The 21,962-nt window shown below is 41.1% G+C and overlaps 1 protein-coding gene across 12 annotated transcripts in view; it reads left to right on the top strand.

Annotated features, from left to right (window-relative positions):
- MECOM (MDS1 and EVI1 complex locus) overlaps positions 1 to 21,962 on the top strand; it is a 542,755-nt gene that overhangs the window by 85,683 nt on the left and 435,110 nt on the right. Inside the window, exon 1 of one of the 12 annotated variants that reach the window (XM_057306783.1) lies at positions 8,257 to 9,752. The exons of the other annotated variants lie outside the window; for them this stretch is intronic. The gene's annotated coding sequence lies outside the window, so the exon portion shown is untranslated. Of the gene's footprint in view, positions 1 to 8,256; positions 9,753 to 21,962 lie in introns of those variants that run through there. 12 annotated transcript variants of the gene reach the window in all.

The raw sequence follows: 21,962 nt of genomic DNA, 5'->3' as shown, positions 1-21,962 counted from the left end.
GCCAGTCCTCCAAGAGTCTGTTTTTTTTTTTTTTCTTCAGTCTCTCGGGGAAGAGTTTAAATATATTCAATATATTCCTCCCCCTGCCCCACCTCGCCCCCAGGACATACCTTCCCTGCTGAAAGACGAATGGGTTAGATTTAGAAAGCGAGTCCCTGCTTTTAGTTGTTCTTTTAAAAAATATATGTATCTTTTGCTTTCAGAAAACATATTTTGATGGAGCCAATATTAAGGTGAAGCTTTCTTATGGGCTGTGAGAATGAGGGTCTTTAATTTTTTTATGTTCAAAGGTTCTTTTTGAGAGGTTTTGTGAGGACGTAATTTATGGGTAGCAACAGGTATATTTTCCCTTTAGCGCAAAGGCCAAGTGTAAGTTTTTCGCAAGTTAAAAAGGATCTGTTCCTTTATTTTTGACCTTGATTTTTTCGCGATATTCTGCATTGCCCCTGCTTTGGTTGTATTATTCCCTGAGCCATCCAATTACCATTTCTATCAGCGCTTCGGAAAGATTATGCTTTTTGGGTGTTCTGTAGATGTCTTTCCAGTGGCTTCACTTGATGAATGTGACAAGTTTTGTGTTTTCTCCCTCCCCTCATTGAATTGAAAAGTTTTTTTGATAAATACAGGCCAATAAGTGCCCAAAGGCAGTGTTTCAATGGCTGCTAAGTCTTTCAAGGTTAGGACTTAACCTCCGTTCTCCCTAATTCAACTCGGACCTTCAGTCTGAAGACAATCAAGAGTATCAGATGGTACTTAAACAATGAAGGACTTCTGATCTTCAGGTACTGCCTCTGGGCAATAGGATTGCAAATTCTTTGTGCGAAGAAAGTCGGGTTTGCTCTAAAGTACTGTCACAAAAAGTGAAATTACCATTTGCTTGGAATGATGCCATTCATCATTGTCAGAACACTAAGCATTGTAAGTAGCTAGGCCTCTCCAAATTAATGCCTTGTTTTGCATCGACTAAATTTCCCAAATCCTCGAGGATGGGTCATACAAAACTCATCTCACCATTTTAATTTATCAATCCAGTATGAGGTCCGTGAAAGGGAGCTTCATTCAGTCTTAGCCTTTTTATTTACAGTCTAATTCTAAAAGAAAAGGAAATAAGATATGAAAATAAGTTGGAAAATAAGATAAATCTCTCAGTGAAATCACCAGATCTACTCAGTCCTGTAGCAAAACCTCCATAATTCATTTGTAGGTCAGCTCAAGGGATTAGCCATGACGTATTTGGAAATTCATTTATTTTTATTTTATTTTGCTGTTTCTTATGCATAAGGGTAATGCTGTCCCCAAGGCTTTTCAGGTAGCCCTCAAATCTTGACAACATTTGCTGTCTCTGAGGCCTAAGCCAAAATTAATTTTCAAATAAACAGCATAAAAATGTATGGAGTTGTATAAATTTGAATACAAAATGCATTTGTTTTGTTTGCTTACATACATACATACATACTGTCTGTTCAGCCAAAAACCATAATATGACATTGAAATTAATGGCCATATGCACATCATGAAAGTCAAAAAAGTTTTTCTTTGAGTTAAAAATACAGAACATGCACCATTTTATTTCCTTTCCATCTCAATGTGCTCTTTAACATTTTTCAGAGGATGTTTTTAATTGTTAATTTTTCCTAGAAGGAAATAAAAAAGGCTTCCATAGGAAAAAACTTACACTTTGGAACCGGTATGGCTTTCATTAGTTCAAAAGATTGTGTTGTCTTGGGAGATGCAAAGGTATTCTCTCCCAGAAAGTTAAAAAAAAAAAAAAAAAAGGTAAAGCACCGTAGAATTAAATGGGATGAGATCTGCCAAGATTTATGTCGGGGCTTTCTCTTTTTCTTTCTTTCTTTTCTTTTTTTTTTTTGGTGGCCATAAGGCAAAGAAAAAAGGATTCTGGGTAGGCAAAGACAGTCTGGGAGGTCGGTGGTCCCTGATGCCGAAGTCAGATACCTGCGTGTTCTTGTCTCCTGATGACCGGCCCCCTGGGAGCCATCATTTCTCCCTCTCCGAGACTCACGTCCTCACACGGTTTTTAAATATACTTCCACAAGGGGGCTTTGTGTACATTTGCAAATTTTTTGTTTATATGTTTCTTAAAAATATTAAGAAAGGAACTTCTGCGGAACAAGACATAGAAGTTCCATTCTTCGGCCTTTGGAAATCTTTATTATACAGAAAACAAAACCAGCTCCTCCCTCCTGCCTTGTGGCCTCTCATCTGGAAGAGGTCTGTGAAAGCAGAGGCGAGAGCGAGAAGGCTTGGAAGCCGGAGCTGGTGTCCAGGCCTGTGAGCCTTGCCCCAGGGCGTGGGCCCTTCGGCTCCAACTCAGCTCCTGGCATGAATGCTTCGACACTGTCCACTTTTGATTGCCCCGCCGAAAATGGCTGTATCTGTGATTGCTTTTTTTTTCTTCCTAATTTAACCCATGTTCTAGTTTTCTTCTGCGATTTTGGCTGAATGCACCTTCCTTGTTTTCCAAATAATGATGGCATCTCTGAATACAGCCATTTTCACAGTTGTGCATGGTTTAACTGTCTAAAATATGTAAGAAATATGAAGTACTATGGCAATTAATAACTTTAGAAAACAAGACCAAATGGCTCTGTCTCTGTATGTTTTTGTTAGGGCACCGTGGAAAGAGCCCTGGGTTGAGAGTCTGCAGACTGGAGTTTGAGCCCCCGCCCTGCCACCAGCGAGCTAGGTTTACTAGGAAAATATTTTCTTACTTCTGTTTCTCAATTTCTTCAATGGTGATGATTTTCAAGTGCCTTCCTGTATCTGCCATTCCATGAAAATTGGGTTGCTTTATTCCTCTCCTGCTGCTATTTAGGGCAACAGTACCAAATATAAATACTTTCACTGCTAACATTATGAACACAGAGGAGACTGTGTATGTAGTGGGACATGACACTGAACTTCGGATTGAGAGAGTCTGTGACACGAATCTACGTCCTGCCATGCGCTGACAGTGGGAGTGCGGGTGGTAGGGAAACGGTCAGGTCTTCCCTGAGCCTCAGTTTACTTCTTGTAAAGTGGGGAGTTGACTAGGACTTTTTCTAAGGTTCTTTCTAGATGTATGTTTCTAGGATTTGAAGTACTTGAGCATTGGACTGATAGAAAAGGCACTTTTTATTAGTGTTTGTGTCTCTGAAAAGTGACCGAGGCCCCGTCTTGGTTGGGATGTTGACTCTCCTGATTCACGCTGTGTTATTTATCGTGGTGGCCAGATGAACCTGAAAACTGAGGCAAAGAAGCAAGACACAGGTGAGAGGACCACTTGGATCCGGGTCCCATATGAGATAGCTGAATGCAGAGACATTGAGCTGATTTCAGGGCAGGCCAGGATGAGGAGGCAGAGCTGGCTTCTAATGTAGCTCAGGGTTTAAGTCCCTTTTCCTTGCCACGTTGGACACAAACTGAAGAAACGCAGCGTATAGAAGTTGTACCCCTTGGTGTGATTGGCCAGGTTTGCACCTGCATAGTGGACAAGGGGAAGGGATATAGGAGGATTTTGAGTCCAAGCTGGAAAGAAGGTGGACCACGGCGGGGGCCTGGGTCCATCTCCCGAGCAGCTGGGGTGAGCTGTGGGCTGGCTGCATGTGGAGCGGGGTCCACATGAGCATCTGGCTCTTTCCCTGGTGGAGGCTCGTCATTAAACTTCCATCCCATATTCTCATCTGTAAAATGGGGGATATAACAATAGCATTGATGGAAGTTAGAAGAGGTAAAGAACCTTGCATGGTGCCTGGCAATTAGTAGCTGTCAGCAAATTGTTATTTTAAAGCTGGGCTGATGCCCAGTGCGGAGGGGGCACCTGGGAAAATGCTCCCTGAAGCTCCCAGCAGTAGGGGGGTGGGGAGGGGTGGGGATGTAGGAAGGACCTTGTGGTGGAGGCTGGATGTACCAGGCTCTGCCACCAGGCACACGTCCGGACCCATCTTTCCCCAGTCTATGTGTCTTTGCCTTCTGAAATCCTTCCCCCATCTACTTGTGGCATGCACATCAGAGGTGACCGAATCTCCCTGACTCTCCCCTTCTGGTCCCACGTTGGAGAACACAAGCACCTTATAGATATTTCTAATGACGAGATTCTAACCCTCTGCCCAAAACCCATCTATGAAAGCAAGGCAAGGAGTCCTGACCCAAGGTACCCACCGGGAGCTCTATTCCTGTTTGCTCCTTGCAAACTAGTGGGATTTTGAACAACGCTGTCATTGGGAAGCCAGGATTCTTTGGGGCCTGGGTAACCCCAAATAGCTAAAGGACGGAAGCTGTGGCTGGTCCGTAGCTCTGACGTCAGGCCAGTGTTTTCATAGCTACCAGCTCCCCCAGGAAGTGGAGCCTGCCAAGGCCGGCAGCTACATTGGGAGAGCAAAACCATGGCAGTCAGATGGCCAGAGATGGGGAGCGTGGTGGCCAGAAGAGGGTGATAATGGAGGAGAGGGGGCAGCTGGGCAATGAACTTGCTCAGTTCACCGCATGCTGGGCTGACTGCTACCCCTTGCTGCCCCTCAGGCTCCATAGCGGCCTTCCAATGCCACGTTTTAGACACACCTAAGTGGGTAGGCCTATGGTCAGATTCATTGAGCAAATATTTGACAAAGGCCCACACTACCCCTGGTGTTAGCCCAGGTGGGCTCCCCTTTCTTCCTCTATGCAACGGGGACAATTGTGTGTACCTCGTGGGGTGGTTGGAAGGATCGTGTGAAAATCAAACACTTAAAGTGAGAGGCACATAAAAGATGCTCAATAAACACATTCCCTTTGCTCTACCCATTCTTCTGTACCAACCTGTATCCAAGGTCTTTGTCATATTAATTTCTAGCAGAGTTCTCCTGTCTACAGGTGAAATTTCTCCAGGGACTGGGAGTGGGGTGGGCTGCATGCGTGTCCACGTGTGATTCCAAAGTTGATTTGTGTCGTTTTCAGATGAGGTGATAAGCACGTGGAGTGAAGAGAGTTTCTTATATTAAACCTTATTATATCAACCCTTTTAGTTTTCAGAGGAAAAAAATGGGAGTATTTGACAATCTGATTAATTTAAATAGAAAACTTGTTGGACTTATATGGGCAATGGTCTTTTTAATGTAAGTAGCTCTTGGTAAGGGGTTTTTAGCAGACGCTTCAGTTACTGTCCTCTCGTTTGGCTAACCTAAGACTGTGGAAAGCTGGATGATGTGCAATACATCTATCTATCTATTTATCTATCTATCATCTATCTATCTATAGTGTATAATATATATAGTGTATTATATATATAGAGAGAGAGAGGGAGAGAAATATATATAGTGTATTATATATAGAGAGAGGGGGGAGAGAGAGAGAGAGTGTAGAATTTGGAAATATATTTCTTTTTTTTAATTTAATTTTTACAAGATTTTATTTATCAGAGAGAGAGCATGACCCGGGGGTGGGGCGTGGGCGGAGGGAGAGGGTGAAGCAGACTCCCAGCTGAGCAGGAAGCCGGAAGCAGGGCTTGATCCCAGGACCTTGAGACAATGGCCTGAGCTGAAGGCAGATGCTTAACTGACTGAGCCACCCAGGCACCCCTGGAAATGTATTTCTGACATATATCGCTTACTTATGTTTTGTATCCCAATAAGCATTATGTGCACTGGTTTTCCTTAACAGAGTTTTAATTGCTCTTTTCCTATAGTCTGATTCTCTACTCTGTTAATTTTAAGCAAGCATAGATCAGGAGAATTAACCTCAAGACTAGCTTTCTTAATGTTTAACTCTCAAACATTGGTTGAGTCTTGGCTGTTTTATGTGGATAACATTTTGGTTTGGTTTGGTTTGGTTTATGAACACAGTAGATATCTTGTGCATTTGAGTTGCCTTAGCAGTTTTTTTTCTTTATTTCTCTCTTTTTCTTTCTTTATTTCTCTCTTTCTTTCTCTCTCTCTTTCTTTCGATCCTATGGCCAGGATCATTGCAATTTACTCCTCAGCTTTTCTTCAATTTTTCTAATGCTACTAGTTACTTCTCTTTTTTGGTAAAGCTACATTTCTTTTTCTTTTGAAATAATTGAATAGTTCATCCCAGATAAGACACATTTTTGTGCATTTTGGTAACCAGTTTTAAGTGAACAACTTTGATTTTAGATGGGGCTCTTGGCCAGTCTTTTGTTTTTCTGGGCCACTCCAAAGAGGAAAGGGGGGGCATGGAAAGAGGGAGAGGTGTTCTGAATGCCCAGAAGAGGGCCTGTCCTTGACATTGAATGACTTGAATGCCTATGGTAACTGTGAGTAATTCTGGTTAATCTTGTGCTAGGAGGACAGTTCTGAGAACTGACTCAACCTCCTTTTCTTTCATTTTGCCCTAAAAACACCTGCATCTCTTACAGCAATCTATGAATCACTATGTCTGTTGTCCACTTATTGTCCTGTCCAGTGCCCTTCACACTGGAACTAATCAACTGCCTTGAATGAAGCATGACTTGCAAGCTGAATTCTGAGAAGCCCGTGAAGTATTCAGGAAGGAGGGGGAGCAATCTTTCAGTATGATTTGCTCCACATTCCAAATGTGCCTCCAGATGTAGACTGGATGGCCAAGAGGTCAAACAACGCACATTTTCGATTGATCTGCCTTGACCATTTTTGAGTTACTTGTTCTTGAAAGATGTTTTCAAGGAAGTGGAGTATCCAAACATGGGGTATGTCAATCCCTAAATCTTCTGTTGTTCAGGCTGTGAGTTTGAATGGATAACCTGCTGCTGTAGTGTTTGGAGACAGAGCAGGCTGGCGGCAGTTGCCAATGACGGTAGTTTTGTCCTGAGCATTGTGCACCTGGTCATCACCCATGCCTGCTCGCGCAGCTGCAGGCGCAGGGGGCCAGGGCAGGACTGCTGTGCGCTGGGTGATCTCTTGTGCTGGCTACCTTTGGATTCTAGCTTGTCTGACAGGGTGCCTCCTCTGCTGGAACAAAAGAACAGTAGTTGCCGCCAAGAACAGGCAGGGACTTAGAATTTAGTCCCTTTCAAAGCCATCATCTCTTCTTCCTTATCAGGAGGCCTGTGGAATAAGCATGGCTCCTAGAGTGTTGGAGGAGCCCTTTCTGTGTACATTGAAATCCCTAGTCCTTCCAAGCATAGCTCCTTTCTGGAAAGCGTGGTGTTTCTGGAAGCATCCATCATCTCCAAGTCTTTGTGAGTAGGACAAATAGGTATCTTCCAGGAGGCAGAGTGGTTAAGGTACCAGACTCATGTTGTTACACAGCTAAACAGCAACTCATGTGGTGGAAATACTTCAAATGACAACCTGTTTTTGGGAATAAGCTTCCCCAGCACAGTGAACTGAAAGTGTTTCTGCTGGGTTGTCCCTGCCTCACTTCCCTAGCCAAATACAAAGGCAGAAGCAGCATTTCTAACATGCCCTGTGCCACAGAGCAAGTGCAAGCAGCACCAGAGAGACTGTAAATGACTTTACTGGGTTGAATCATTCTCTGAATCCAAGCTCCGTTTATCTCATTTAGATCTAAGACTCTGGACTCCTGCAAGGCAGTTCTCATTCTTTTGAATGAAGAGTTAGTTTCAGATGCTCATCATTTCTTTGCAATGTTGTATTTTAAATATTAAGCCAAAAAAGGACAAAAGAATGGACACCTGTGTGTCTGCAATATGTCTCTAATAATGCTTTGCTTTGCTGATCTTGCTTCAAGTGCTTTTCTTTCTTTCCTTTTCTCCCTTCCTCCCTCCCTCCCTCCCTCCCTCCTTTCTTTCTTCCTTCCTTTCTTTTTCTCTTTCTTTCTTTCTTTCTTTCTTTCTTTCTTTCTTTCTCTCTCTCTCTCTCTCTCTTTCTTTCTTTCTTTCTTTCTTTCTTCTCTTTCTTGCATTACAGATGAGAACTGACATCCTCTGGAACACCAATCCCTAATCTTTGTTTCTCTTTCTCTTCCGTGTTCTTATTATCCTGAATTTGGTGTGTAGCTATCCAAGGCACATTTTTATAGTATTGCTACAATGTATGTGGCTATAATATAGCATTATTTTATGTATTTTAAAAATTTATTTAAGTGGAACTGACTATTGATATTATTCTGAGCTCCTTTCTCCCCTCAATATTATGCTTTTATGATATATCTCTGATGTTTCATAGAGGTCAAATTCATTCATTTTTATTGCTTTATAATATTCTATCATTTCCCCATTGATGGAAAAAAGTTGTTTTAAATTTACTATTATGAACAATGCCATAATGACTGTTACTGTAATTTTTATGTTCAAGTGTATGAAGTTTATATATAGGTCACATTTTCCAGCTTTATTGGATATTTCAGATTGCTCTTCAAAGTGATTGTACTAATTTTTCCTAATAACTGCCTTCTCTAACAACGGGACTTCAAAGTATACCGCAGGAGGTGTGCAGGTGAGCTGTTGGCGGTATAGCAGGCATATACTAGAATGCCTATGTATATTATTTCTTATCCTAATTTTTATTTTTGTGAGTACACATCACAGTGGAATATTTATTTTGATATTTGTATGTATAGATCTTTATATAAGTAATGGGCGTGCTAATAATTTTAAAAAACGGACTGTTTGACCCAGTTTAGAGCCCACCAGTCTATTCATATCTTTACCCTACAAGACTTTGGGTATATGGAAGGTGATGTGAGTTAAATAGATAAATTGAGATTATATAATGTGCATTTATAACATTATTTCTATGCAAAATGTACCCCATGTAACTCCAGTTTAGACAACAAAGTATCTCTTTGCTTCCTAACTTAGCCCCTGCTTGGGAATGTTGGCATTCCTCTTTGCAGGCTCTACGTAATATGTGTATGTGTGGGTGCGCGCATAGAGAGAGAGATACCTGGAGAGAGACTAGGTTGTAGGATATCAATATCTTTCTACACTGGCATGAAAAATGATTGAGTCTGTCATTCATTATTATTTTTTTCTGGACATTTGGAGAGGATGCTGGATGCTTCCCCCCCCAATTTAAGTATTGGCAAGTTGAAGACTTCTTATGATGATTCCTGGAGTTGTAAGGATGAGAGTAGGAGGATAAAGGGAATTGTAGTTGTTTTTTAGTAGCCAGTGACTTTAGACTCCTGCATTAAGAAAAGTATACAATTAAAAAATCTATTAATCAGAACAGTATGCTGAAAACTGTCAAAGGGCCTCACTGTTACTTCATGTAAGTCAGCTTTCTGGGCTGGGACCCAGAATGACTGAGTTGGTGTCGAGATACTTACTGGATAGGTTTAATGATACAAAATTAATGCAAGAAAGGAGATTTCTGCTAATTATTTCCAGAATGAAAAGCCAATAAAATGCTTTAATTTCATCACGTGCATTCATTTTGGCGGTGCGCCCTTACACCTAGAGTTTTATGTGGAAAGGTAAACTGTGCCGTGAGATCCAAAAGAGAATGGGCATCTTGTGGTGAGGGTTCTCCCATATGGAAAACACACCAGAAAAACAGGAGAATGGAAGTGAATTATAACAGGGTTGACATAAATGAGTGAGACTAAATAAGTTTTGAAAGCAGTGGCCCATTCAGTTATTTCTTTTATTTTTCATATTTTTTCTCAACTCTGCAAAATAATAAGAAACAAAAGAAAAATCTGCTGAATGCCTAGTCATAGTTTATTGGAGCAGGAAAATAAGCCATTCTGAACCATTCTCTTATTTGCTGTGACTGGCAGAATCATTCACCGTGGTGAATCATAGCAGGGAGAACCATTTGGAGTGATTATTTTCTGATGTTAAATTGCAAACAACACATGTGGAATCAACAAAGGTATGAATTATTTTTAAAAAATCTTTTAGAAAATCATCTATTGAAATGTGTATTTGTATGACCAACTTATGCCTTCATTTCACAATAGCCAAGCCAAGCCTTAAGTATATGTCTTTTTGTTCTTATATTTGACTAATTGAAAGGTTTCCTAGTTAATATTTTTATGTCAAAAATAGTAGATTATCCTAGAAGCTGCATGACGGTAATAATGGTGGGGGGGAAAATATATATATATATATATATATATATATATATATATATATATATATATATGCATTCAGTTCAACCGCCTGGATTGAAGAAAACGTCTGAGTTTCCTGCCTTTTATTTCAGTGAGTAAGGAACCTGTTGGCTGTTAAACAAAATAAACTGAGGGATTAACCCTGGCTGGCTGAAATTTGTTAATGACATGCAAATGATTTATCATTAATGTAATACTAGACACTACTTAGTGTTAATCCCGTGAGAATCCCTGATGGTAAGGACAATATACTTGATGCTTAAGATGAAATATCATCTGCCTTCGGGAATCTGGTCCCTTGTTTTGGTTGAAAAGCTTTAGGTTGCCTGGCCCTTTAAGGCAAATCTCTGGTATTCAAATAGGTGAAGTAAAAAGGTATTTTATGCTCCAGTGTCTGCTTTGTGAGAGCACTTAATTTTAAGAGGGCAGAATGGAATGCTTCTATTTAAACGTAGGGGGACTGCAGGGAGGGTAACTGCATTCCATGAAGTTCCACTTCGGCCCCTGTTTTTCCTTTATAATGGGAGGCATCAGACTCCTAGCTGGGATTGGGGTTCAACGGTTGGCCTCAATTTTTAGTGGCCTTGAAAAAGGTTTTTGACAAGGAAGCTGGACAGTTCTTAAGGAGAAGGAAAATGAGCTTTTCAGAAGGGAAAAATCGCCTTGCTATCCTTAATGTTTGGTATCCTGACTGCATACAGAAGGCACTCACTGTATGCTCCGTGAGGAACTGCATACGCATTTAAGAGAGGGTGCAAACCCTTCAGGCCTGAGAGGCACAAAGGCGGAGGAAACAGCACAGGTGTGGGCACATTCTTGGCACCCCTCGTATCATGTCCTGGGGCTGGATACCTTTAAGCCCCAATATTAATTACTGCTGTGTAACAAGATGTCCCCTGAACTTAGCAGCTTAAAACATCAAGCATTTGTCATCTTTTCCAGTTTCTGTGGGACAAAGCAGGCTGGTTCTGGCTCAGGGTCTCTCATGAGGTTGCCGTGCAGAGAATGAGCTGGGGTTGCAGTTTATCAGAAGGCTGGGGAACATCAGAGGAGCTCCTCAGAGGAGTCCGTTGGCAGCAGCCTTCAGAGCCACGCTACATGGTCATCCCCATAGCACTGCTCACACCACTTCCCCAAGAGGAAACGATGGAGGGGGCACATACAGCCCTTTAAGACCTTGTCTCTGACTCACTGTCACTTCTTCTTATTCTCCTTGTTAGAAGTGAGTCACTGAATCCTGCCCATGCTCGGTTAAATGGAGGGGATTATACAAGGGTGTGAACACCAGGAGGAAGGGATCACTAGGGCCACCTTAGAGTCTGGCTACTGCTGCTGCCTCCATGACACTAATTTTGTTCAGCTATCCCATGACGCAAGAGGTTTTGGAGATCTGATTGAACTATTTTCATTAGAAACTTTGGTTCACCTTGAGTTCACCTCCAATAAAGTCTTGTGAGGATCTCTCCCAGCCCAGATCTAGTAGACCAATGGAGGGTCTTATTCGGAACATCATCACCATACTATGCATTGGCTGTGAGCCCTGAGTCAGTCTTGGGAGGAAATAAAATCATTCAGCTGAATTACATAAAATTAATGTGTTGGCTTCATTCCAGTTCCCACTGGATTCATGTCCTTGTCATAAGGAAAAGTACTAGTAGCTTTAATTGACCATCTTAGGAAGGTGACAAGGAGAAAAGACATTCATGAACATGACATGCTCAATCTGAGACCAGATCACTCCCCTAAAGAGAGTTTGAAGAATTTGTTATTTTACCAACCAAAAAGAATTATACCTATCATCCTCATTTTCCCAGTTATAAAAGAAACTTACTTTAAGTAAGTCCAGTTAAAATATAAAAAAAGCAAAAAATATACATGGTGTAGGTTACTGATGTTCATGATGCTCATTTGCTTCTTAAAAAGCCTACTGTTTGCATAGGTCATTGAAGTACCACTGAATTTAAAATGTCTATCATCCAGGGTGAAGATGTTGGCTCTGCAGTTGGGATAAGACAAGTGATAAATTGTTTCTATGTAATATGCTCTAACAGGTGTGGACCTATATTCATGGAGCCCAGAATCAGATACAGTGGAAGTGGGGCCATATTAAGGGGGTTTCTGTTTTTGTACTTTAGTGAGAATCTTGGGAGCAGAGTTAGCTGGGGAGAGCTGGAGGGAACCAGAGAAAATGGTGCCTCAGAATCTCAAGAGACACTTTCTTAGGAAATAAAATTGGGTCAGAAGCCAATATAGTCTTCGTTCTCAGGTTTATTCCATTGTCAGCAGTAGCCCTTCCCCTAATTTAGCCCCCATCAGGTCCTCCAGGGTGGAGCCAGGCGTGGCTGGGCTGCATTCTGCAGTCAGTATTGGGGACACAGGTGGGAGAACAAGTCAGGAGGGGCAGTGTGGCTGTGGATGTTCCGGACTTCCTCCTATGACTTCAAGACCTGATTTCTTCCTTTTTCCCTTGTGTTTTTGAGTCTGCAGTGCAGTTATTTGACATTGTTAAACTCCTGTTTGGATAAAAGCTTCTTTCTTTTAAAACAAAGTGTAGATGAATTTTATGTAATACACACGATTTAGATGTCTTGCCACTGTTTTAGTTTTCACCTCTATTTACCTATTGGGAGGAGTTGATCATTTCTTTCTCTGTGTTCCTAGAGTAACTTGCCGTCATGCCAATATAACATTAGCCACATTTTAATTTGAGCTTTCCTTCTGAGTTCCTCCCCCAAATCCAAGATTGTGAAAGCCTAGAAGAATTTTACTAGTTCATGTATCTCTAGCAGAGTGTCTGACACCTTTTGGGCACGAATAAGAATGTTGAATGAACACACTAATGAGTGAATGAAGGAAGGAAGGAATGAACAGGCAGGCTGCTGATTGTATTTGGCCACCCAGGCTCTGAGTTATATTTCTGGGCTCCTAAAGGAAAATTTAGATACATCAGAATTGGTCAGATGCATCTGCTACTGATATCAATGATATAAAATTATCATATTTCTTCTGGTAAACTTCCTTAGAAGTGAAAGTTCTGGCCACCTGCATTGGCAGCTCAGAAGGAGAAGTTTAGATTGGCATTTAGATTAGCTTGCTCTGTTATTCAGTGACTTTGCATGCTTGTTCAAGGGCACTGGAGTCAACCAGTGTTTATTTTTGGATTCCCATTGCTCTTGGGATCACTGCGTTGAAGAATGGTCCTTCCCCCACCCCATTACCTCCTTCACCTTGTTTGTTGTTCCTGGTCCAGGGAGTACTGAAGCCCAGATTTGGCCTGGCCAGCTACCTTTTGGTGCCCTGTTATTTTTAGCATGTGAACCACAGCAGCAGTTGGCAATTCTGAGTTGGCTCATAAAGGCAAAACTTTTGTGAGGTTGAAACCATGGGTTTAAGAATTTTTGGATCCTCAGTTTGTATGTCTTTGTATTATCTCATGATAAATAGTATGTTTAAGGCTTCAATCTGCCAATGTTTTACAGTGAAAACTTGCTTTAAGAGGCCTCTCTCTGGTTTTGGGTTCTGTATTTTAGGATTAAAGTAAAGAAATTAGGAAGGGAGGAGAATAAAGAATGATTGAAGTCATAGTCCTGTAAGGAAATCTTTAAAAAAAAACCTCTTGGGGCACCTGGGTGGCTTAGTTGGTTAAACGTCTGACTCTCGGTTTTGGCTCAGGTCATGATCTCATGGGCTGTGAGATCAAGCCCCGAGTTGGGCTCCATGCTCAGCACAGAGTCTGCTTGGGATTCTCTCTCTCCCTTTGCCCCTCCCCCTGCTTGCTCTCTCTCTCTCTCTCTCTCTCAAATAAATAACTTTTTTAAAGATTTTATTTTTATTTATTTGAGAGAGAAGGAGAGGCAGAGCATGAGTGTGTGTGTGTGTGTGGGGGGGTGGCAGAGGGAGAGAGAGAAGCAGATTCCCTGTCAAGCAGGGAGACCCATGTGGGGCTCAATCCCAGGACCCTGGGATCATGACCTGACCTGAAGCCAGACACTTAACCCACTGAGCCACCCAGGCGCCCCTAAATAAATAAATCTTAAAAAAACCAAAAACCAAAAAACAACTTTTCAGCTTGAATAACAGAAGGTTATTAGGAAAGACTGAAGAAATTTGAAGGTATAATGGAGGTAATATTAAGATGGGTTACTTCTATGATAAATCTCAGCGTATGTTTATTTTTCTCTTATAATGAGTCCAATGTATGCCTTTGTCAGGGAGGTACTGCTTTACCATTTTCAGGGACTTAGGCGACTGGAGACTTCATCTTCTTCACCTTGTAGCTTCCAGTGTCATCTTGGGGGTTAATATCCTGCCAGCAGATAGGGAAACAGCATGGAGGATTATGTGTGGAGGTTTTTATGGATCAGGCCAGGAATTGGTATATACTGTTTCTGCTCAGATTCCGCTGACTGTAGCCTTGTGACTAGTTTTGGTTTTCTGGTGTGTGTGTGTGTGTGTGTGTTTGTTTGTTTGTTTGTTTCTTTCTTTCTCTTTCTTTCTTTCAAGTAATCTCTGTGTCATCCAGCATGGGGTCAAGCTTATGACCCCGAGAACAAGAGCCCCATGCTCTACCAACTGAGACAGCCACGTGCCCCATTGTGACTAGTTTCCACCAAACTGCAAAGGAAGCTGGAAAATATCGTCTTATGGATGGAATTATGTCCTTCCCAATTCATAAGCTGAAGTCCTAATCCCTAGTACCTCAGAATATGACTGTATTTGGAGAGAGGGCCTTTAACGAGATAATTAAGTTAAAATGAGGCTGTGAGGGTAGACCTTAATTCAGTCTGTGTCCTTATAAGAAGAGGAGATGAGGATATACAAAGAGACACCAGGGATGTGCATGCACGGAAGAAAGGCTATGTAAGGACCCAGTGAGAAGGTAGTCATCTGTAAGCCAAGGAGAGAAGCCTTTAGAAACCAAGCCTGCCGACATCTTAATCGTGGGCTTTTAGCCTCCACAATGGTGAGAAAATAAACTTTTGTTGTATAAGCCATCCAATTGGGCTATTTTGTTATGGTAGCCCTGGCAAACTAATACACGTAATCTAGCTATGAACCCAGAAGAAAGTAGAAATGGCCTTAGTGATTAGCTAGCAGTCTCTGCCACAATGTGAAGAACACTATTTACTTATCATTTGTTCATTCATTCATTCATTCATCCACCCATTCATTCCATATTTATTGAGTGCTCTTTTAGGCACTTGGGATAAAGTGAATGAAATATACCAAAATCCTTGCTCAACTACCAATTAGGTTTTATTAGCTATTAAAGCAACCAATTACCATTGTGTCACCCTGCCTTATTTTCTTAGCAATTGTCACCATCTGAAATTATCTTGTTTATTGATTTCTTGACTTGCTTAACATTATCTTCCCTCCTCTTCAAAAATGAACTGGAGCCGTTTTTTGCCTTATTTTTTATTGTGTCCTTAACACCTGAAAGATGCTTGGCACACAGGAGTTTTTCAATATTTATTTGTTGAGGATTGAATGAGATATCATGGAATTAAATTCCAGGAAGCAAAAAATATGCACTGAAAGATTTTTTTTGATTATAAGGAGAGTGAGCAGAATTTCTTTTTTTTTTACATTAAAAAAAAAAGTGTTGGTAACCAATCCAGTCCTTTAGTCCCTGAGGCCTTTTCAGCTGTTTAATCCTAAAATTTCTAGTTGTTTTCTAGAAAATATTTTAAACTCAAAGTTCCTGGTGTACCCAATATGCTCATTACAGAATATTTGCATCTGACTATTTCTTGGTGTTCCATTGACTTAGACACAGGGTCATGGAGGCTCAGAGTGGTTGGGGACGTAGAGAGGGTGCTTTCCCACCCCCTCACTTTAGTGATCAGGAGAAGCAGACCAGGAGGTCAGGCTTGCAGAGCTTGCATGTGAGAAAACTTAGCCAAATCTTTAGATGAGGTCCTGCAGTGAGTCATCTAACACTAATCCTTTTCCTATTTTCATTAAAGGTGGAATTGAATGGTGATTTCGAGTGTTAGCTCTGGACCAGGCTGCCTGGGCTGGGGTACTGATTCCAAATTAACTAGCTGTGTGACCTTGGATAAGCCGTCTGTGCCTCTGTTTTCTGTATGAAATAGAGATAAGAATAGGACTCACCTTACAGAGTTGTTCTTTAACTCTCTTAAGAGTTAATACCTGTAAAGTACTTAGAACAGTGACTGGGAGCATTTAATAGTGCCATAGTAGGCATTTAATAAATGTTAGTCACTATCATAATTACTATTATTGCTATTATTATGTAATTAATTACATAATATAACAAATGCTTAAAGAATGTTTACATTTCTTTTTTAAGTGTATAAAGAATTCCAGTAAATTTTCTAATGTTTGTTGACAAAGAAAAAAGATACATGGGATATCAGTAATTTTCATCACACCTGAAGAATAAAACATAACTCCTAACTATAGTTTCTTCACTGAGAAGTTTCCCAAATATTTTGTTATTGAGATAAAATTGACACATCTCAAAATTCATCCTTTTAAAGTATACAGTTCTCCCAAGAAATAACCCCATTCCCGTTAGCAGCCAGTCCCCATGCTCTCTTTCCCCAGCTCCTGGCAACTACTAACTGACTGACTGTCTTTATGGATTTGTCTATATTAGACATTTCAGATAATTGGAATCATACATTAAGTGGCCTTTTATCTGTATAGTATGTGGAATCAGACAGAAAGTAGGTCTACCTGCTTTTACTTAGCATGATGCTCTTAAGGTTCATCCATATTGTGGCATATCAGAACTGCATTCCTTTTTATGGCTGAGTAATCTTCCATTGCATGGGTAGACCTCATTTTGTTTATCCATTCATCAGGTGATGGACATCTAGGTTGTTTCTATGATTTTGATTATTATGAATGATACAACTATGAACATGTGTGAATGAGTTTTATGTGGGCATATGTTTTCGATTCTTTTGGCTACATACCTAGGAGTGAAATTGGGTCATGTAGTAATTGTAGGTTTAACTTTTTGAAAAATTGTCAAACTGTTTTCCAGAATGGCTGCACCATCCACAAGTATCCAGGATAGAATATTTGATGATTAATTCAATGTTATTTAATTGAAAGGGAAAACAGAATCATTTGAAACTTAGTATTCATCGTAGAGACTTACAGTTGTTCACAAACATTTGAGAGACTGTCTCAGCTACTGTGATGGCCACTGTATAAAACAAAGCAAATGAGACAGTTTCTATTTTCTGGAGTTGATAGAAATTTGTGACATTTCAATGTTGACCCTCTTCCCCCCTTTTAAAGTATAGATGGCTATTCTCCTTTCCTATTACTTTTTTTCTCTTTTGGCCACTACTATCAAACTTCTAGGGAGGAGGACTTTTACTCAGTTCTAGATTTGTCAAGACTGGAGGGCAGAATGAAGCATGATGAGGTAGACATTGGGTAGGGAGCCAAGATGTATAGGACCAAGAAACTCCCCAGTTGGGGGAATGATTTGGGTATAACTAATTGTCAGCTACTTCCATGACTGACAGTGGCCTTTCACCCCATTATAGACATAATTTAAAAAGGAAAAACAAGCTATCTCTTATTTATAGAGACTACATTTATTTTCCGTGCCAAGAATCTGGTGGAAATTTTTATTTTTACAGAATTACTGTGTTGTTTTGGTTCGGGGTCTGTGTAGTCATAAAATTTTGTGAGCTGTTGCGAATTGTATGTATAATTGTATCCACAGATCTCTGCTTTAAGAAGCAGGCTTCCAAGGATTTTGTTTGGTTATTGCCTACTGAAATGTATATTTCTTAAGGACAGCAGATGGCACTTTCCTAGGTAGAAGGTGGAAATTTACCAGGAGCCATCTTGAATTTCTTGTCTTGGGGCAGTCTGATTCTGTTCCTTCACTAGGAGGTCTAATATTCATACTCTGTCAGCAGCTGTCAACCACTCTTTCACCTCATTGAAATGGGTGACAATTACATTTCATCTTGAAGCAAAGATGGTTTACCCTCTGTGTAAACAGCTGTGAAAGGAGGCCAATGTATTTGTGGAAAGTAAAGTGAGCCTTTAATGGTCCCAGGTCAGAAATTTTCTTCTCAGGAGTCTGTTAAGGTGGAGGCGAGTTAAGTACAGGATGTAAACAGGACATCTCCGCCTGGAAAAGACTCTCGGTAGCGACAACTCTGTATTTACTGGTTTTGTTTGATAGTTCTTAATCTACTTACCACGTAAGCTATACTAATTTTATGCTTTGTCTTCAGTAGCAGTTGTCCTTCCCCAATCTCCTTCTCTCCCTACCCAAATCCTCTTCAGCCTTTGAGGTCTTTCTCAAGCCAGTCCCTCCTTCCCACTCCCCACCATCTCTCCAGCCTGTAGAGTTCTCTTCTCTCCTGACAGACTTATTGTCAGAATGGTGTGAGTGAAATTGTAGTTGCTTTCTAATGGGTGGATGTGTCTGCCACCAGATTGCAAGCTCTCTAAAGGCAAAAGCTCTTTCTAACACTGGTTTGAATCTGCTTCAAGACAGTGCCCTGCCTAGAGGGCTTCCTCAGTCAATAGCCACAGGTTGGAGTCATAAGCCTGTGAGGGGCAAAGTACCAGCACGGTAGCTGTTGATTTTCATGAGAACACTCAGTTCGGGAAAACCGTGCTGGAAAACTTCTAGGCTTTGCTGAAATGACATGCGATCTTTTCTGTGCTCTCTCCTCCCCCACTAGGTGGGCCTCAAGCAGATGAGGGATAGAGAGAACATGGAAAATCCTGGGCAAGCTGTGGCACTGGGGGAGTGTGCTTATCCTCCAGAACAATTTAATGGAGCCCACACCTGCTGCTTCATGACTAGGGTTTCAAAGCTCTCAGAACTGGTGTATGCAAAGCTTGTCTTTTGATATCAGGATAAGTTTCAATGGATTTAACTTGTGTTGTAATCAGATTTCAGCACAGGAAGCTTTTTTCCTGTACCTACAATGAAACTATCTCTCTCTAAGGCTGTTTGGTCACCTAAATATAAACAACTAGGTCCAGTTTTCTCTGTCACTCCTCAATCCTTTCTTGTGGAGTCCTCTCAAAGTGGAAGGGAGAAGTTATAAGGAGGCAGGTGTCAGTTTTATTTATTTGTCACCCAATTATGGATGACTCACATTATTTAAGCTTTCTAAGCCTCGGTTGGTGCGTTTGTAAAACGGAGACCATGACATCTGCTTAGCGGTATTGTGAGAAGCAAATGCCGTATTGCTCGTAGAGCACCTGTAGCAGAGCAAGGGATAAAAATAGGTCTCTTTAATCATACTTCCTCTCTCTTCTCCTTTCCTTTTTGGTCTGAATGCTGCAGGTTGCCTCCAATCATGCAAGAATAGAAACCTTGCCTCCTCTTGCTTCTGCAGGTCTCCATTCGAACGGGACGCCTGTTTTCCCCTTGCACATAACTGTAGCATGGCTTTCAAGTTATCACACTATTTACCTGAATCAAGGAAAAAACCAGGAAGAGGGCGGAGGAGGTTTATTCTTTTCTGCAAAGGGGAGAATTAAACTTTTAACACCACTCTAAATTTTAGAGCTTGTCTTCTAAGCAACTAAACATACTCTGCCTCTGTTGTGCTTATTGATTGCAACCTAATGTGTTAGGTAGGGGTATATACGTGAAATATGTGAAACATATATGTGGTATATGGGACATGTGATAAATGATATATATATTTATTTATACATCTGCTGCTTTTCTTTACTTTGCAGATGGGAGACTAGGGAAATGGGAGGAAATAGAGCACCGCCAAGCAATCTGGCTGGGTCTGCTTGCACACATGTTCTTACTTGATTAACTAGAGAAAAAGGTGGAATTTTAGAAAGAAATGACTTCCAATTAGGTTTTCAAGTGACAAAATCCACTTCACAGTAATTTTTTCCATTTGTTTTTTGTTTGTTTTTGTATCTTGCTTTGGCGTGGTGGCTCACTGTTAGTGGCCCATGTAGGCCTTGAATAAGGTTTGGCTCCCTATTTTTCTTTCCATTAGAGTATGCATCTTTTAGAGGAAATAAAAATGAAAAAAAAAAGAATTAAAAATAAGTGATATATATATATATATATATGTGTGTTTGTGTATCTTTTCTCTAAAGGAGAAACAAGATAATGAAATTGGATTGGAAAGATGTTAATATACTGGTTTATCGAGCTCTCAAAGAAGATAGTAAATGAAGAGGACAGAAACCCAAAGGGAGAAGGATGTTGAATCTGTGGAACCTTTCGGGTTATGTGTCAGGCCACACAAGGGATTATCTAGGGGGACGGTGATGAGCTGGGACTATGAGAACCAGTGTCCTGCTGCCCAGCCCTCCCAAGAGAGCCATTTTTTGCTATCAGAACCTTAGGCAGGTAAGGGCAATGTTAGGGAAGCCAGGCAGGCAGATAGGAAGAAAAGTCTGCGCCAGCTGGCACTGACATGGCCTTGGGAGGAGGACGTGGCATTTCCCAGCAGGAGGAATGAGGTAGGAGCTCCAGAATCGTAAGGATGATCAATAGCCAGCCTGAATTTACAGCAGGGGAGAACCTGAATCATACCCATTCTCACTGCCCAGAGGAGAAAAGGGGATAAAGGAGTTTTCATTGAGTGAACATTGTTCTAGGTGCCTTCTGGTCATCTCATTTGACCTTCACAGCAACCCTGAGTAAATCTTGGCTATGAGGGTATAGTTTCCTAGGGCTGCCATAACCAATTGCCATAAACTTGGTCATTTAAAACAGTAGACACTTATTTTCTCATAGTTCTGGAGGCCAAAACTGAGGTGTTTGCAGGGTTGCTTCCCTCTTGGAGGCCCTGAGGGGAAGTCTGTTGTCTCCCTCTTTCCCAGCTTCTGTTGGCTGCTGGCATCCCTTGGCATTTCTTGCCGTGGGGCTGCATGGCTCCAATCTCTGCCTCTGTTCTTTCCTCTGGGCCTTTCGCTCTGTGTCTCTGGATCTCAAATCTCCCCCTCCTTCCTTTTAGAAGGACACCAGTCTTTGGATTTAGGACATACCCTAAAGATTTGAAGGTAAGGCACACCAGAAACCTATTACACTTTATAATCAACCTGGATTAAATTGTATCATTTCCTTCCTTCCTTCCTTCCTTCCTTCCTTCCTTCCTTCCTTCCTTCCTTCCTCCCTCCCTCCCTCCCTCCATCCCTCCATCCCTTCCTTCCTCCCTTCCACCCTCCCTCCCCTCCCCTCCCTCCCTCCCTCCCTCCCTCCCTCCCTCCCTCCTTCCCCCTCCCTTTCTCTCTCTCTCTCTTTCTTTCTTATTTATTTTTTTCAAATATGGAGATGGTGAAATAGAATACTTAATGTCTGGTTTGTAATAATTTGTCTCGCGTCTGGGATGTTTGGATACAGTCCAACACACCATCAAGAGAGCTTCGTCTTGAGGTGGCCAGTGCCATGTATCATTATTCTTTCCATGAAAGGTATAATGTGGACAAACTCTATGGGTTTGCCACCGGCTGACGTGTACATTGTAGAAGTCTTTTCAGTACTTCAAGTTTTCCTTTCCTCATATAGTAGATGAAGGAGGTTGATACAGGAGATAATACGTGTTTTTAGATAGTTCTTCTACCTAGCACATACTTGAACATTTGTAGAAAATTGTGTATTTTATAGTCATGTTGTAAAGTCATTAATACATTTTCAGGGGACATGTTAAAATATTCAGGGATTTTATTTCTGTGTTAGTCTTACTTAAAGTAAATTGATGGATGGATGGGAATTCCCCCCAATGCAGAAGAGTATATACAGTGATATTATAGCTAGGATCTTGTATGTAACATTTTAAAAGAACTAGAAATAAAAGCATTATAGCAATGATACATGTGAAAGTCAGTAAAAATCTATATTTTGGTAGGAAAACAAGTTGAATTCAACTGGAAAATAAGTTACTGGCTCAATTTAATAATGCATTTTCCTTTATAATAGTAACTTTGTTTATTCTACCCGCGGTTATTCCCTCCTAAACCTAGAGCTCTCT

This window comes from Ursus arctos, unplaced genomic scaffold (assembly GCF_023065955.2).
Source record: "Ursus arctos isolate Adak ecotype North America unplaced genomic scaffold, UrsArc2.0 scaffold_4, whole genome shotgun sequence".
Classification (NCBI taxonomy): Eukaryota; Metazoa; Chordata; class Mammalia; order Carnivora; family Ursidae; genus Ursus; species Ursus arctos.
Note: the sequence above shows the minus strand (reverse complement) of the source record. Positions and strands in the feature narration are given on the sequence as shown.